Here is a 19065-nt window from a genome sequence, read left to right as displayed (position 1 = left end):
AAACTATAACCGTGTCTGTTGAGTTATTGGTGCTTATTATTTCTCAGTTTATTCGAAGAAAATGAATCCATAACATTACATTTTGAAAGGATACAATTTGTTAAGAATATTATAACCGGAAGTTACGTCACATGATAGTGTTTAAACATGTCACGAAGCCTTAGTTGCAATGTAGACAAAGAATAGGAAAGAATTTAAACTCGCCTCTTCCCGTTGAAACATTTATTTCATCCTTATTTTACCACTCGTGACATCCTGATGCAGATGTTACGTCGCCTACCGATCGTTCTCTCTTACACGCCCTGTCTTCCTTTTCATAGTCCTTTTCTGTGCCGTTATACGTATTTTGCATGCATACATCCGTGCGCGCCCTGTCACAAATGTGGTCCTATTCATTTAATATAACGGAATAGTCAATCAGGTTTAAACTATTCGGAACAATATATATATATATATATATATATATATATATATATATATATATATATATATATATATATATTGTTTAATTAGGATCCGTTATTGAGATGAGTCGTATTTATTAACTTTTTTTATTGCTGACTGTTATCCGCATCTTTCTAGTTGCTGTCTATTCTTCTGGTCTTCGTCAGATGGTAACTGCAACGGGATAGGAACTCTCACTCTCAGTATTAAAACGACAACAACTATTGAAGGTTGTAATTGCTGAGGATGCAGTCCGGAGATTCGGACTTCCTATCCCGTCCCGGTTACCGCTCGACGAAGGCCAAAACAATAGTTGGTCGAAAAGTTGTGAAGCAACAAGAGCTAGCAAGATGATGATAATCGTCCGCAATAAAATAAATTTATATTCGCAACAAGTTACTGCTAATGTATGAAAAAACAAAGAAATCTTATTGCGTTATGTGTTATTTTGGTATCAAATAAAACTTTCAATGTATATATATTTTTAAAATGTTAAACTGTGTTAATAAATACACAGATATACAATAATATAGTATTACTTTGTAAACTAATGCGGTTTGCTAATGATGTAACCGGCAATACTAATTCAATTTCTTGACCCATCTTACTATCTGCTCAGTATTTGGTTTGTACAGGCATATTTATTTATAATTATTTCGCTGTATTCTGCCAAACTGATATAAGAAGGATAATTACCGACTTTCCCATATTGGCTATCTACATAGTAAAGAAAGAGTATAATTTTTACTTACTTCTTGATAGGTTATTTATACAATTTTGGTATCTTTTTTTTATTCTAGTTTACCTGGTGTACTTTACCTACACTAGACCCAGGTTATTTTTATAGTGACACAAGGATGTTTATCAATAGTATATCTTGATATAGTAGTGCGCTATGACAAATAACGTACGTATTAAATATTTTTGACGACGACAGTATTTGTTTCTATGGGCCGTCTTTCTAAAGTTCAGCTTCGTACTGAGGATTTTTACTGAAAATGTGAGTATCATTGATGCACTAGCAAGGAGACACGACGTTGCCTAGAAGTTTCACGTTTCTATATTCTTAAATCGCCCATTTTTCACTCAAGTCGATTGATAGTCTGCTCTAGTTTACAATCCATCGCGGTGCACCGGGAAGAAGTTTTTTTCTGCCTCCCCACCGTGACTTAGTCCATAATAGATTTTAGTCTACATTGCACTGTAGTGAAATGACTGTAGATTTTATTAAAAAAAATTTTCACATTTACATGTTTGAATTATAATTTATACTTCAAAAGTCAATTATCGTGCTACAATTGTGCTGAAAATAAAAACATTAATCTCGAACGAGCCCCCTGCTATATCAAAGAACGTAACGTTTATTTTATATGCCTGGTCTGAGTGATAATGGAAAAAATTAGAGTTTAAAATGACGATGTCAGCTATAATGGCGCAGTTGTGCGTACAACATAAACAATCATTTCGCTGCGCGCATGTCATATAAAAGAAGGTACTGTTGATTTAATATGTTGGGCTTTTTGACATGTGTGGTCACAACATTCTTAAATGCAATCATTATGTTAGGCTGTCATAAGGTGTTAACTTTTGTCAAAATCACCTGTTCCTTCTTTTGTCGGATTATTTCGATTATCTTTTATAAAGACTATCTAATAACACTGCCAGACATATAACGTACCTGAGTATACAATTTTATAATAACCGACCCCGCCGTTTCCAGTCCAAAGCGAACGAACTCACACGTACAAAGTTTTTTTTTATATATAATGGTACATTTAAAGATGTAGAATGTAATACTAAATTAAGCCATAGGGTTTTCAAACACACACACACACACACACACACACACACACACATATATATATATATATATATATATGTATAGTATTCATATTATAAGAAACAAAACCTATATAGAAATTTATTGGTTTATCTCAAACGCCTAATCCAGTCGTAAAACCTGGAAATGATAGAGATATTTGTTAGAATAAGGCATTACACTATTCTTTCTATATCAAAGGTTGGTTAAAAAGAAGATAGTCAGACGCAAAATTTGTCGAACAGAATATCCGCTAATTTTTCCATAGAAATTATGAGGAGACACAAAACAGCGAATTAAAAAAAAATACTGACGGTGTAAAATTCGATTTGTTTCGCCCGAATGGATCGTGTGAAAAAAACAGATTTTCAAACAATTGGTTTTCTTAGAAAGACGTATATTCTGCACTTTTTTTTCAAGAGATACGGACGGTTTTATAAAGACTTCACAATTTTATTAAAAGGTATGTTTTTGTTTACAAACAAATGAAATCGTTCCCACAAGTTGCACTATTTTTTTTTAATATATGGAGCATAGACAACCATAATGTAAACACAGTATATATATATATATATATATATATATATATATATATATATATATATATATATACATATATGTATATATATATATGTAAAGAGAGTGTGTGAGCAATAGATAGCGAGATACATACATACATACATATATTAAAAGATCTACATAGATTTCATAATATATGCCCTAAGTCTAATATGATAAATAAAGTAAGTACACACACATACACATACACACCCACGCACACACATATATACATATATATATATATCATATACATATTATATATATTATATATATATATATATATATATATATATACATAATCATCGGCACACATTACTCTTTCGCCGTATTACAAATCATCAGTGCGGCTAGACCAGCACCCGTCTCTAGGCAGAGATTGAACCGATAACCATCGCGCTGAGAGTCGACAGTTCTAATCTCTGCCACATGCGATTGGTTCTCTCAGCAAATGTCGATTTTAAATAAACAATCGCCCACCACTTTTATACTGCTCGAGCTGCTTTTTTTATTTACAAACGAACAGTTCACATTATTGCCAATGAAGCAATGGGTGAGCTAAGTAAACAACAGTACTTTCCCTAAGTAGGCGAGTAAATAGAAATACATATTACATCATACATTTATTAGTTTGTTGGTTTGTCTGGTTGTTACACTTTTTACCAGAAACTAGTGGATCGATCTACCAATGATGGGGTAATGTTAACAATTATTTATACGATCGATGCACAAGTACAAATTAATAGTAATTAATACATATTAGCCAGTGAAAGAGTATATTTACTCTAGAATTATTCTCGAAAACTGCTAGATTTTTAGCTATGACAGCGTGCAAATAAATGAATAAATGAAATATTATGGGCTTTGTTAGAATCACAGTTTTGGATAAATGCTGATTAATATAAATAACTATATAGAGCAAAATTTAACCTGGATTTAACAATAATCAACCATCTGAGGGTATTCAATAGCTACTCTCAGTCTCGAAAGACAAAGAATAAAAATTGTAGGGGAAGCTTCGCGTGTAATTATTATGCAGGGGTTGGGCAATACCACCCATTCACAGTAGAGAGCCTGCTACCTTAACCTAAACTTCAATGAATGTATTGGATCTATCTTTCTTTGTGACGTCAGAACGTGCTCAAACACTGAATGCTTCTGTTTACGTGGATTTTACATATTGCATATGACTTCAATACGCTTCTATCAACACAAAGACATTTCCTTATTTGCATTGTCCTTAGTCTGACATATCTAGTTTTATAGTTGTTTTTAATATAATTGACAATTCTCCACATACTATCATCATATTTGAATAGCAATATGTATTATTTTTTAACTTTTGATCAGCGTGTTCTATTCTCACATTTTTCTTTGATAAGTATTATTTTCAATCCTATTTACTTCGTTTTTCTAATAACCAGAAACTATCCATCTTTAGTATACAACATATGGAACATTTGCGTCGCTTATCAAAAGTTTTGGATTCATCAAGGCCTACCGTTCTACACCACGTGGAAGTCCCAAATGATCACCTATTAAGAACTGACCAGGTTCAACGTTGTTTAACTTCAGTGACTTAACAGGCATCAGTGTGTCAACGTGATTATGACGTATTCAACCATCATTCTGGTATATAAAATAAAAACTCATAACTGTCGTATAGATTAGTTTCCTAGATTTATCTCCGTGATAATTAAAGATAGCTCAATGGAGGGCAGAGCAGATATATGTAAAAGCCTGGCTAGGTCAAATCGTTCTTTCCTCCTGTTACATCACCCTCCATCTCTCAACTCCACTCCGTTTATTTAGCACACCTCGCTCCAAAACCTCTACTGCCCACATTAAAAAAAATGATATGCTCCTCTTTCTCTCAAAGTCTAATCATATATACGAAGCGAATTGAGCATTGATTCTCGTTTCAATAATGTTTCCTTTGTTTGTCTGAGGAGGTGTATCCTTTTTACTTAGGACTCTACTGATACATGTATACATATATGTAATCAATAATGCGTGTATAATAAACAAACTATATGGTTATATATACACAGAGAGAGAGAGAGAGAGAGCGAGGGAGAAAGACAGAAACATATGAATAAATGTTTAGATTTCAACGTTATTTCTCGCGATTGACGTTGGCTGAGTTGATTTGATCCTTTCTAATGAAGTCAGAGATGGTTTCATTGCGGGGTTCGAGTTTCCCGATCGAGGTAATTGTGACACCATGCACTGATAATTCACGAAAGGATAAAACAGTAGTGTCTATTGGTATTTAATAATTATATATATATATATATATATATATATATATATATATATGGCGTATATTTCTGCATACAAAACGACCCTTAATGTTAAAAAGTATAATCTTAAACAACTAAAATAAAATAATGAATAAAATATTTCATAGGATAAAAGTTGTTGCAAGCGTTTGCAAAGGCTAAACAAGCATGGTTTCGTGACTTAGCAGTCGGCTCATACGATATAAGATTAATTTATGAGAATTTGCTCCAATTTCGTATCTCGTCTTATCTGAAGGTCGCATTATACGTCGAACTGTACGGTGTATATAAGTCATACGTGTTAGGAAACTTCTTAAGCTATATATTCTACCGACATAAAATTTGGTATATAAGTAATTCACATGTGTGGAAAACATTTTAATTGTTTTTCATCCGGAAAAAAAAGGTATGTTAATAGGTCAAATTCGTACGTGGGGTTATCGGATGTTTCATTGTTTGGCGTCTGGGCGTAAATATGGGGATATACGGGAATGGTTCACATGACGGATTACTTATGCTCAGAATAAGTAGATTCCAAAACACGGTTTGTCTAGTTGGCCTGATGATTAGCGTAATTGACTCGCTGTTTTTAAGTTTTGGTTTCGATCTAAGCTCGAGTATTTTTTCTAACAAGATGTGAATTGTTTAGAAGAATTACGTTGTACTCGCATAAGCATGTTACGTTCCCTTTTTTTTTTTTTTTTTTTTGCTTAATATTTAAATGGATTTAGCGTCACATTTAATACCGGAAAACGTCGGCTACATCGTTTAGTATATATATAGGAAATATTGCAGTATTTTTTTCTTTAAGACACAAGTCCTCATATGGGCATATCGTTTCATTATCATTTCAACGTTCCTTATTAGTTTTCGATTTTCCGGCTGAATCGGGAAGTACAAAAGAACACAATTGTGGGATATTCAACTATTGACGTTTATACATTTTTCCTTTATAACCTTGCAAATTTCCTTAGTATATTCTGTAAAACAAAAAAAGGAAATGACAAAACAAGTTGTTTTTAGCAATTGTTTTCCATCAATTAGCACGTGCCGGTTTTTTTTTTCAAAGCATCTCAGTTCATAAAGGCAAATTGCTTTATATGTTTCGTCTAATTTCTTCCCAAGAATCTTCCTAGCACACAAATACACACATCTATACACAAGCACACGGATACATAAACATACATACACACATATATCTGTGTGTGTGTGTGTTTGTGTTTGTGTGTGTGTGTGGTCCTGGATATGACCTTAAACAATGTCCGACGATAAGGCCCCAGCTTGCGGGCTTTGGGGAGTGGAGAACAAACCTTTAATTGCCATTGCCCCAAGGTCCACTCTGACCAGGAGTGGTAGTATCTGTTAAGGTCCCAAGTATGGGTTAAATAAAAACCGACTTAAAATACAACAAAACAAATATACTCTATTAAAAAATTGTTCGTCAAAATCATTGAATTCGGCATTAAATAACCTTAAAAGGGCTGATATGCCGTAAAACAAAAACAAACAAACACACACACACACATATATATATACACACACACCCATATATATATATATATATATATATATATATATATATATATATATATATATATATATGTGTGTGTGTATGTATGTGTGTGTGTGCGAGTGTTGAATAGAATATAGTCGGTGTTGCGGAAAAAAAACAAAAACAAGTTACAATTTGCACATTAATAAGTATATACATATATTTCTATATAAATATATATTTCTTCAAGTGTGTTAAGTATGAATGTCTTACTTAAAGAACCCTATTTTATGTGACAATCTCGATAATATATTTCGGGTATCCCATTCTTCAAATAGTGGATGTAAAAAATATATTCAAAGTACGCTGGATGAATAAGTACTGTTACATCCACTATTTGAAAAATAGAGTTACCCCGATATATTATGGATTTTGTTACATACAATAGACCTCTTCAAACAAGATATTTATACTTAACACAATTGAATAAACATATGCATATATAGACATATACATATATACTTATTGATTTGCAAATTGTCTCTTGTTTTCGTCTTTCTTCCGCAACATCGACAATATTCCATTCTTCTCATTGGGATATACTTCTAAATCTCTTCTCCGTGTCTATTCTACGCAATGTTTACAACACATACACACACACACACACACACACACACACACACACACACACACATATATATATATATATATATATATATATATGAAGACATTTGTGTAAAGCACGGAGTATTTCTGTTTAATAATCTTTTTATTGTAATTTCTCCGTTTTTTGTATACTCGTCCTAATATCTATAGTCGTTTCGCCCATCTGTTTGCTTTTGTGGATTTTTTTTTTTGCAAATATTTCAAATCGACAACGAAATAGATGTACTGAGACTAAAGCTGCCTTCTGTACTGCCAGCAACCACTGTAAAAGAGTAATAAAAAATGCAAGAGAGCTATATGCTCAGTCCGTCAAATCCAAAGTAGCTGAGCAGCGGCTTGGTTCCCACCAGTTTTGGCAAATAGCAAACAGGATCCTGAACACATGCGTGCGTTCTATCCCGACCATCATCAATGGACCTGAGGTCATCTCATCAGCATCACACAAGGCCAAACTATTCGCCAAGACCTTTGCAGCTAACTCTACCCTCTGCGACGAAGGGCATCAATTCCCCGTATTTCCTCGTACAGACAACAAACTATATAACATACAAATATCTGTGCACGAGGTCGCTAAGCTTATCAAAGAACCTTGATTCCAGTAAAGCAACTGGCCCAGACGGCATTCCAATCATAGTGTTGAAAAAGATTCGACTGTTTAAGCGTTGCCTTAAGGACAAGTGCTTTTTCTTACAGGCATCACCACATTACCAAGTCCAAGAGGCCACTCAAGGATTAGGGTTAAAGAGTGTACAGTAGAAATTGGAAAATATAGTAATCTTTGTAATGAAAATTCGGTAAATTTGTTAGCTTATCGGAACGGCTCATCAGGAACTTATTTACGTTAGACTTGAAGACAACCATATTGTATTCAGCCGGAAAGCAGGAAAACGGAAGACAATTCCACAGACGTGCTGTTCTAAGAAAGAAGCTTTGTTCATGGAATCTACGTTTAAATTTAGGCACAGATAAAGAGTAGGGGGGATTATTGATAGTGTTCAGCTAAACGAGTGTTTCTTTTGAAAGTTTGGCGAGGGGGGCATAGACTGAAGCTCACTCGAACTCTTTCCATGAAAATAACGATACATAAGAGACAAGCTCGCAACATCTCTTCTGTGGGATAGAGGTTGTAGGGAAAAGAATAGGACACCTCCTACGAGGCTACGAAGTCTATTTTGAACTCTATCAAGGCAGGACAAGTTCTTTCTAGCAGCTCCGGCCCAGATGTGGCAACAGTATTCCATCCTTGGACGTACCTGGTTCTTATGTAAATAGAGAATTGTATCAGCAGTGAGATATCTACTGGATCGATACAAAGATCCCACCATTTTTCCAGTGGAGCTGGCAATAGATTTGATGTACGTGTTCCATTTAAGATCAGGAGTAATTGTCAAGCCCAGAAGCTTGTCAAAACTTGAGGCCTCCTGAAGACGAGAGCCATTCATTTTAATTGAGGCCAGATGTGGATCAGAATATGTAAAGATCAGAAGCTGTAAAGAGAGAAGCTTGGTTTTAGATTCATTAAAAGTAACCAGTCACTCCTTTCCCCATTGTACCACCTGCTCAAGATCAGAGTAGAGAAAATCGGAGAGAACTTGGTCGTTTACTTCCTGAATGTGCTAACATAAATGGTAGTGTCGTCAGCATAAATGTCTACCAATTATGTAAGGATGTGATTTGGAAGATCATTAATGTAGACCAGGAAAAGAGTTGGGCCCAGGATGGACCCCTGAGGGACAATAGATTTATTACTGCGAGATTCTGATTTTTGCCCCTCAACTACTACTCTTATGAACCTATAAGAGAGAACTGAGTTAATAATTCAGAAGACATTTCCAGCTATACCATAGCTTGAGATCTTGTGAAGTAAACCTTTATGCAATACTCTATCAAAGGCCTTAGCTATGTCAAGAGCAATAGCCCTAGAAAGGTTGCGTCCGTCGAAAGATTTACTAATCCTATGAGATATAATTGTAAGCACATCTGCTGTAGATCTAGCAGAACAGAAACCATATTGAGTGTCACTAACATGGTTATTTTTGTTGAGATGGATGATTACTTCTGTATTTAACACAGATTCCAGCAACTTACTCATGACGCACAGGAAACTTATTGGCTTGTACTGAGAGGGGGATGAGCGATCACCTGAATTCTTACATACAGGGCATACTGATGAGATTTTTCAGCGTTGTGGGAAGCTATTCTCCTAAAGACAACGTTTAAACAGTATGGGCGCTAGTTCAGGTTGAAGTTTTTGAGTACTATAATTTGAATACCGTCAGGGCCAGTTGCTTTACTGGAATCAAGGTTTTTGATTAGCTTAGCAATATCAGGTACATATATATGTATATCACGTAGCGTGTTTTCTTATACAGGAGGAAATATTGGGCGTTGGCCGCCTTGGTCGCAAAAGGTAGAATTAGCTGCAAAGTTCTTGGCAAGAGTTTGGCTTTGTCTGATGCTGACGAGATTACCTCAGGTTCATTGATGATAGTTGGGATAGAGCACACGCTTCTGGTCAGGATTCTGTCTGCTATTTGCCAAAATTGGTGGGATACCCTGGAAAACCTTGTCAGTATGCCCTGTATTTAAGAACTCATGTGATAAGTTATCTCCCTTTCAGTACAAACTAATATGTCTCTTGTGTCGTGAGTAAGTTACTGGAATCCATATTAAATAAAGCAGAAGTCACCCACCTCAGCAGAAATAACCTTCTTAGTGACATGCAATATGGTTGTCCGTCTGCTAGATCTACAGCTGATGTGCTGAGAGTTATATCTCATAGGATAAGTGAATCTCTCGACAAAGACTTCCTTTCTAGGGCAATTGTTCTTGACATATCAAACGCCTTCGATAAGGTGTGGCATAAGGGCCTACTTCACAAGATTTCCAGCTACGTTATAACTGGAAATGTTTTCTCAATAATTACATGATTTCTCTCTTATAGGTTCATTAAAGTAGTGGGTGATTGGTAGCAATCAGAGGCCCACAGTATTAATGCTGGACTCCCCCAGGGGTCCATCCTGGGCTCAATTCTCTTCCTGATCAACATCAATGATCTCCCAAAATATATACTTAAATTATTCGTTGACATCTATACTGATGACACGACCATCTATAACAACACATCAAAGACTGTAAATGGCAAAGCTCTCTCTGATACCTTCTCCTCTGATCTTCAGCGTGTGGTAGAGTGGGAGAAGTGATGGCTGGTTACTTTTAAAGCAACTAAAACCAAGCTCCTAACGTTACATCATGAACGCTCTGTTACTCATCTAGAAAGAATTGACATAGATGGGTCTCTTCTTGGTGAGACTTCCTGTTTTGACAAGCTTCTGGGTTTGACCTTTACTCCTGATCTGAAATGGAACACGTATATCAAGTCTGTTGCCAAGGACGCTTGGAAAATGGTGGGATCCTTTTACCGCTCCAGAAGATATCTCACTACTGATGCAATTCTCTATCTCTATAAAAGCCAAGTACGTCCAAAGATGGAGTACTGCTGACACATCTGGGCTAGAGCTTCGAAAAACAGCCTATCCTGTCTTGAAAATAGACTTCGTGGCTTAGGGGGGATGATGCTCTTTTCTCTTCCCTGCCACCTGTCTCTGACAGAAGAGACGTTGCGAGCCTGTCTTTTTTATCATTATTTCCACGGCAAGTGCTCGTCTGAGATCCAATCTCTGGTCCCCCCTCGCCAATCCTTCATGATAAACACCCGTCTTGCTAAAACCACTGTCAGTAATTTCCCTCCTCTCTTTATCTGTGCCTAAATCAAAACGTAGATTCCATGAACATAGTTTTTTTTCTGAGAAGTTCGCGCCTGTAGATCTCTCTTCCATTTGCATGTTTCCCACCTGACTACAACTTGGATGTTTTCAAGTCCAACATAAACAAATTCCTGATTAATCGCCACCTTAAGTAAGACACTTTATCAAATATCCAATACCACCTATTACTATGATATTATCCCATTGATTATTCTACACAAAATAGCCCTTATCCCCTAGTGGAGTCCGCTCCTTGATAAATGGTGATCCTATGTAAAAAACAGGTAATTTTATATTACTGTTTAGTTAAATGTGGATATTTTTCTATGCTTTAGTTCAAATTACACTGTAATTACTCAAAATAGTGAGGCGTCTCGTATATAAAAAAGGTATATATATATATATATATGTGTGTGTGTGTGTGTGTATATCCTCATCTTGAACATATGTAGAGTTGACGGGTTAAAGGAATGCATACCATTAACATATAAGCGATGCTCTTTGTGTAAACAAATCGAGCGGAGGTATTTCGGACGATGTCAAAAACATCGTTAAACTCACTACTCGCCCAGCAGCCGCCAATAGCTTAAAGGTTAGGAGCCTTGACTGTCGTACAGACGGTAGGGTTTCAATCCTTGGTTGAGGTAGTTACCTGTCTCGCCGCACTGATGAGCTGTGAAACAGCGAAACAGTACTGTATGCGGATGACTATATATATATATATATATATATATATATATATATATATATATATATATATATATATATATGGGTGTGGTCACAGGTAATTACATATTTATATTTATAAAAATTGTTGTAATGTAAATATATAAATTAATTCAATAAAAAACACGGAAACTTCCACACCATTTTGAAAATCGTACTTTTAAAACATTGTACATTTATTTTACTCACGCGCTTGACCCGTTAAAAAACATTGTTTACGCACAAGACATTTCACTATTTTAAAACATTTTAATGAAATTGGAACAGAAGCATGTAAAAGCATCCAGATTTAAAACGACAAAGCAATCAAAAACGGTCGAAGAAACAAGAAAGAAAGAAAGAAAACAGATGAATGATAACGACTATAAATCTTTGTACACAAATTCGACCAGGATATTAGAACAACCATATAAAAAAATTGAGAAATTACAACAAAAAGCAACAACGATTAAGCAGAACCACTTAGTGCTATTCATCTATGAAAATATATTGTCGATATATAAATATATATATATATATAAATTATAATATATATATATATATATATATATATATATATATGTATATATATATATATATATATATATATATATATAGCGATTAAGCTACACTGAATATTCCGCGTTTCATCCACTCTAGAACTCTTCGGACTTATGCGCAAATTTTGTGGTTGTCTGTCGTTTTTATATACGCACCTTCTATTGAGATTTTAGGTAGCCAATCAGCTTTCTCGTATCCACCCCCCCTTCCTATCAGCCAATAAACATGCACTTACCGGACAAAGGCCTACTTGAAATCTGGTTGACCTCTTACTTAGTGGGTGCTCTATTTAGCCTGGATATCTAGTTTCTTGACCAGTTTTAAATATGTATATATATATATATATATATATATATATATATATATATATACGTCCATACACACACACAGCACATACACACAGAGATACACACACACACATACACATATATATATATATATATATATATATATATATATATATATATATATATATATATAGGTAAACAGCACGTAGTGTTTTCTAGGATAGGCTATGAATTCGACACTCAACAAGCGTGAAAACTATTTACAATATAGCGTAATATAGAAAGCGTATTTTTTAATATAATATTAAACACGTGCTTTTTGTTTTCGTCACGTATATATATATATATATATATATATATATATATATATATATATATATGTATTTATATATATATATATGTATTTATATGTGTATATATATACACATATCTATATATGCACAATCATGTGCGTCATCATAATTGTGTTATATTCAATAGAAAACAGCGAAAATTGAATAAGTTACGCGATCGTGTCAGCGACGAACATGGGTACACTTGGTGTTGCCAATGGTGAAGCGTTTATTGAAAAGTAAATTGGTTTAGCAAAAACGTAATTGTATTCATTCAATGAGCTCTTTTGAAGATCGTGGTATATGCTAATATATAAGTACCATTTTGAGTGGCCCTTTTCTGTTTTTCAGGCAATATGTAATAGGATTAGAGAACAAACAAATGTTATATAATTCATTTGGAGGAGAAAAGAACATATTGTTACAAAGATGGAGTTAGTGCAGTTAAATTAATACGAACAAAAAGTGCAAGCCCACAAATATATACAATTGTTAGTTGTACATAATGAATAAATGAAATATCAACAGGGATTAACTTGATGAATTGGAAATGATTGGTAAATTTTTAGAAGAAATAGAATCGGATATTACGTCAAATCATTCAAAGAATTGCTTTGAAAAGGAATGCATTCGATTCATGCGCAAACATTAGATAGTGTTTTTTTTTTTTTTTTTTTTTTTTTTACACAATTATCACCACTTATCAAGGCCCGGAAGCCACTCAGGGATAAGGGTTATTGTAAGTACATCACGTTAGTGAGGAGATTTTATGAAGTGTTTAATTAGGGGGGCGGTTCATTAGGAATTTGTTAACATTAGACTTGAAGACATCCAAGTTGTAGTCCGGAGGGAAGCAGGCAGACGGAACAGAGTTCCACAGGCGTGCAGTTCTAAGAAAGAAGCTTTGCTCATGAAATCCGCGTTTTGATTTAGGCACAGATATAGAGTGGGGGAAATTTTTCACAGTGGATTCAGCTAGACGGGTGTTTTTCGTGAAAGATTGGCGAGGGGGGACCAGGGATTGGAGTTCAGACGAGCACCTGCCATGAAAATAACGATAAAACAAGGATAGGCTCGCAACGTCTCTTCTGTGGGAGAGGGGTTGCAGGGTAGAGAAAAGGGCATCCCCCACTAAACCACGAAGTCTATTTTGTACTCTGTCAAGGCATGATAGGCTGTTTTTGGTGCCAAATTTTGTACTCTGTCAAGGCATGATAGGCTGTTTTTTTGTGCCAAATGAGAAGACATTAGAATATATGACTTACTAATAGCCGTATGTATTTATTTATTTTTGGTTTGCTTTCTCGCCTACCACTGGTTGTTTATTTCGGAGAAATATCAACTTGAATAAAACCCACCGATCTCCCATCTGCTTTGTTTTTTTTTATTGTATGAAAAATATTAGATGATAACATGGTTACAAGTTTAATTAATCATTTTCTGTCCGTCTATTCATATATGTATCTATCTATCTATCAAGTGATATTGTTAAAATAGTTTATATTGGAAGTTATGTATTGTTTAGAGAATAACATTCTTCAGGAATGTAACAATTGGTTTTAACTGAAGATGTTTACAGAAATTAGCTTAGTAAATACAAACGAAATGACCCCCAACAGTTGCGTACGTAACAGAGGTCACACGTTAGGAGAGTTGTGCTTTTTTATGATGACGTAACGGAACTGACAGAACAAGTAAAAAAAGATTAGATTGAAGAGTTTGACGAAAGTGATCAGACGTGATTAAAAGTCGGTAATCGGGGCTGGAAGGAAAAAGCATGTGGACACAAATGTATACTCCTTGTGAAGGTCACTGAAACAGCTGAAATAAATTTATGTGTTAAAAATATAAAGTGGTGTTATGTGGTGTCACAAAAGTAGAAAAACATGTGTCTCAATCGGTTATGGTGGTAGTTGTTGCATGTTTCATCACTGATCCCAGTGGTGAAGACAGAAAACCTCCTGGAGAATGAAAAGGCTTGAAGCATATACTATTCTTCTTCCCGATATATCATTCCCCTGACTATACGACACTAATAGGTTACAATTTCAGCAGAACAAACACCGGTCATTCTACAAGCATCAATTGGAGCATTGAGAAATAAATCATAGCCAACTATTTATGTGTAGAATTTCTGAACTTTAGTGCTTTAATAAGCGGTTGCAGCAACTAATGTTTCACATGTACGCCACAGTTTAACACCTAATAAAAATGAAAATAACTGATTTATACATGAGAATCTAATAAAAACTGGTGGGTCAAAAGAAAACAAAAAAATACACACATAATGAATGAGAGGCATCTAAAATAAACGAAATAATAGGTCAGAATTGGATACTCTTTAAACAGAAAAGGATGAATATAATTATGTGTTTCTAAACAATAGTTCCTTTACATCCCAGAAATAGATACAAAACCTAATTCTTTTCATATGGAATTTTTTTTTTATCTTCATAGCTTTTTTATCGAATATTTTCTTTTGGCCATTCCCTTCTTTCTCTTTGTTTCTCGGCCGACCCGGAAAAATGTCAATGTATTGTTATAAGACATATTGCTATACATGTTGTTGATTAAAAAATGTGAACGCAAACTTTATTAACAGGAAACGTCCAATTCGTGAGTCGAGAAAACATTGGAAGTAACTTCTGGAATATTGTTTTTTAAAAGAGCTGATGAGGCTTATGCGAGTAATAATTTGATCAACAATTCTATCATTATATGTAAACACGGACGGCCGAAACAATTGTACGTAATTTTCTGACCAAGAAAGGTAAAGCTTTCCGAAAATAAGTGTATCTATCCTTATCAACATGGTTTCGTGGCATATATATATATATATATATATATATATGTGTGTGTGTGTGTGTGTATATATATATGTGCATGTATATATATATGTATATATATATATATATATATGTGCATATATATATATATATATAGTCATTCAGATACGTTTATGTTTCGCTGTAGCACAGTTTTTCAGTGCGGAGGGACTAGAAAGTACTTCATGCCAGGATTGAATCATGACCGCCTAGGCGACAATAATTGCATCTAAATGTTACGCTATGCGACTGCTGATAAAGTAGATATGCGATATTACAATGATTGTCCAAACCCCTAAACTATTTCTTTAACTAATATTTTCTTCGCCCGGCCATTTTGTTATTTCGTTCTTCAATATTTTAAACATTAGAGTAGGAGCGTAGATATACATACACACACACACACACACACACACACACACACACACACACACACATATATATATATATATATATATATATATATATATATATATATATATATATATACTTCAGAAAAAGGTAATGCAATAAACCTATGGTATGAAAATCCAGTGATTATCGATCTTAGGAAATATTATAGGATGTAATATTTTATAAAGACAATCCCAGATTAATGAAAATCGCTCAATATACCAGATAGAGCAAATAAATTATAATTAGATGTTAAACGGTTAAAATTCAAATCTATAAGTTTTATTATATGAAAGACAAAGAATACATTATAATAAATATATTTCCTTAACCCATGAGTTTTCGATGTTTATTCATCTCCTCCAAGGAAAAATATTAGCACATATTTTGAATGGTTTGTACCTCATTTGCTAAATGTAACAAACATAGATATCACATTAGATATTTTTACCTCCCCGCTACCCGAACTCTCACTTCATTATTTGCCATAAAATTTTGATAGGAAATTCAATATGCTTTTCATTCAGAACCAATATCAGATTTCCCTTATTCTATGATTTAAAAACTTTAGAAACTTTTAATTATAATGTTCTATGTTTATTACTATAAAAATTAAATTACTAAATCATAATATATATATATATATATATATATATATATATATATATATATATATATATATATATATATATATAATGTTATAATGGAATAATTCCAGGTGGAAATCCGGGTATGAGAGCTCAATGTGGTAAACAGAGCAGTAACACAAAAATATAACACGGAAATTACATAATTGTCGATGCAATAATTTATTTCAACCTTATGGTATTTTCAAGTATCTAAGTTTAGACAATTACATTTTTGATACTTTCTTTATTTCAGTATCAAAAATGTAATTGTCTAGCTAAGATGCTTGAAAATACCATAAGGTTGAAATAAATTATTGCATCGGCAATTATGTAATTTCCGTGTTTTATATATATATATATATATATATATATATATATATATATATATATATATATATATATATATATATGTATATATATATATATATATATATATAGTCATCTAGATGCAGTCGAGGATCGAACCTAAAACTGTCGTGTTGACGAATCAGTGCTCGTAAATATTTCTCCTCAAGTGTCTATTAAATTTAACGTGTCCGTCACACAGTGCTCCAATCATCAGTTTGTTTACAAACAAACTAATACTGGGCTTCGCTTAATTGCTTAAATACGCGTCGAGTGAAAATATATTTACAACGTGCTCAATCCAAACAGGGAAGCTTTAATAGTAATACATATACAATACTGTGTCGTTGTATCATAACTCATCAGTGGGGCTGGACATACGCCTATTCCAATCGTGAATCGAACCTACAACCGTATATACATATATATAATATAAATTAGGGATTTCCTTGGATTTTACTTGAGCAAATGGAAATTCAATTAACTTTCTTGAAGTTATATATTTGGATTTTACCATCACTGGATTATTTATCTTCCACCAGACTATCCATTCATGTGTAATCACCTTTTTCTTTACGATATTCCCTCTGCTTCACTTTTTTTGTTATAAAGTAAGATCTTTGACTTACTTGTTGTTTCATCAAATACTTTTACATGCAAAATTCGATCCTGCATTTTGCTAATTCCCACCCTCTGATGAGAAGGAAAGTATTTCTTCGAAACTTCGCGGATTAAGGACTATCCGCTTATCAAGTGTTTCCTTTTCAGATTAAATATGTTTTTAACCCTTTTTTAAACTGTTTTTGACATGTTTTATTTACTTATTGCTCGTATATATATGCATATATATATGCATACATATATGTGTGTGTGTGTGTATGTGTGTGTATGTTTTTGTTTGAGGGGGTACGCGCTCGTGCGCGCGTGTGCGTGTATGTGTGTGCGTGCGTGTATCTGTGTGTCTGTGTATGTTTGCCTGTGTTTTCTCTGGAAATGGAAACTCATGCTTAAGGGTTAATAAATGTAAATAAGTAGAATATAATTAAAAATTATGATAAAAGAGGTAATGATCGACGAAACGAGTCAAACAGTGATAAAGTTATACATTAAAAAATAAATTATTGTTTATCGAGTCTGTTTATTTTTACGACATACAAACAAATATTTTCTTTCCTAAAACACCTGTTTGCGGACGATTCGATATTTTACAGTTTATCCGTGTCAAACAAGCCTCTTTTGTAGATGTACCAGAAAAAAAGAATATGCCGTCCACGAAAAGACATTATAATTAAAGATTGTATTGTTTTCTTACGTCAAATTATTACTTTTTTTTTCTTCCTTTGAAGATTGTAATGCCGGGTATGGGGCAGCCAAACCAGCTGCCAACATTGCCCCGCTTTTTTATTGAAACCAACCGAGAGCTCTTTTTAGTATCCTCGCTGTTCCCTTAAGTGCAATTGTCTGAATCTCTTTTGCACTTGGTTCACCAGGAATATTAGTTAGGTAGGACTTCAGGTTTTTCTTCATAAGTCCTGTGGCACCTATGATAACTGGTATGATCGATATCCCCTTTAGGTTCCAGTTTCTTTTCATATCATACATGAGACCTTGGTATTTGGTCTGTTTCTCTCTTTCAGCTCTGTTAAGACCGCCATCATTAGGAACACTCACTTCAATCAAGGTTGCAACTCTCTCTAACTTATTCCATATAACTATGTCAGGTTTCACAGCAGCATTTTCAAGGTAGGTGGCTGTAGGGATTGCATGGTCGTAATGTATGGTATATAAATCATTTCCAACTGTTTTTTCAGGTTGATGTTTCAAGGACTTGCTGTTACACTGGATGTTTAATTTATTACATGAATAAAAGCACGACATAACAAGTTTAATAAATATAATTAATTTGATACCAGCAGCAAAAATGTAATAAAAGTCATTGAAAGAAACGAGGAAATGTCAA

The sequence above is a fragment of the Euprymna scolopes genome, chromosome 31, assembly GCF_053919585.1.
Source record: "Euprymna scolopes isolate OS-2025 chromosome 31, ASM5391958v1, whole genome shotgun sequence".
Lineage (NCBI taxonomy): Eukaryota > Metazoa > Mollusca > Cephalopoda > Sepiida > Sepiolidae > Euprymna > Euprymna scolopes.
Note: the sequence above shows the minus strand (reverse complement) of the source record.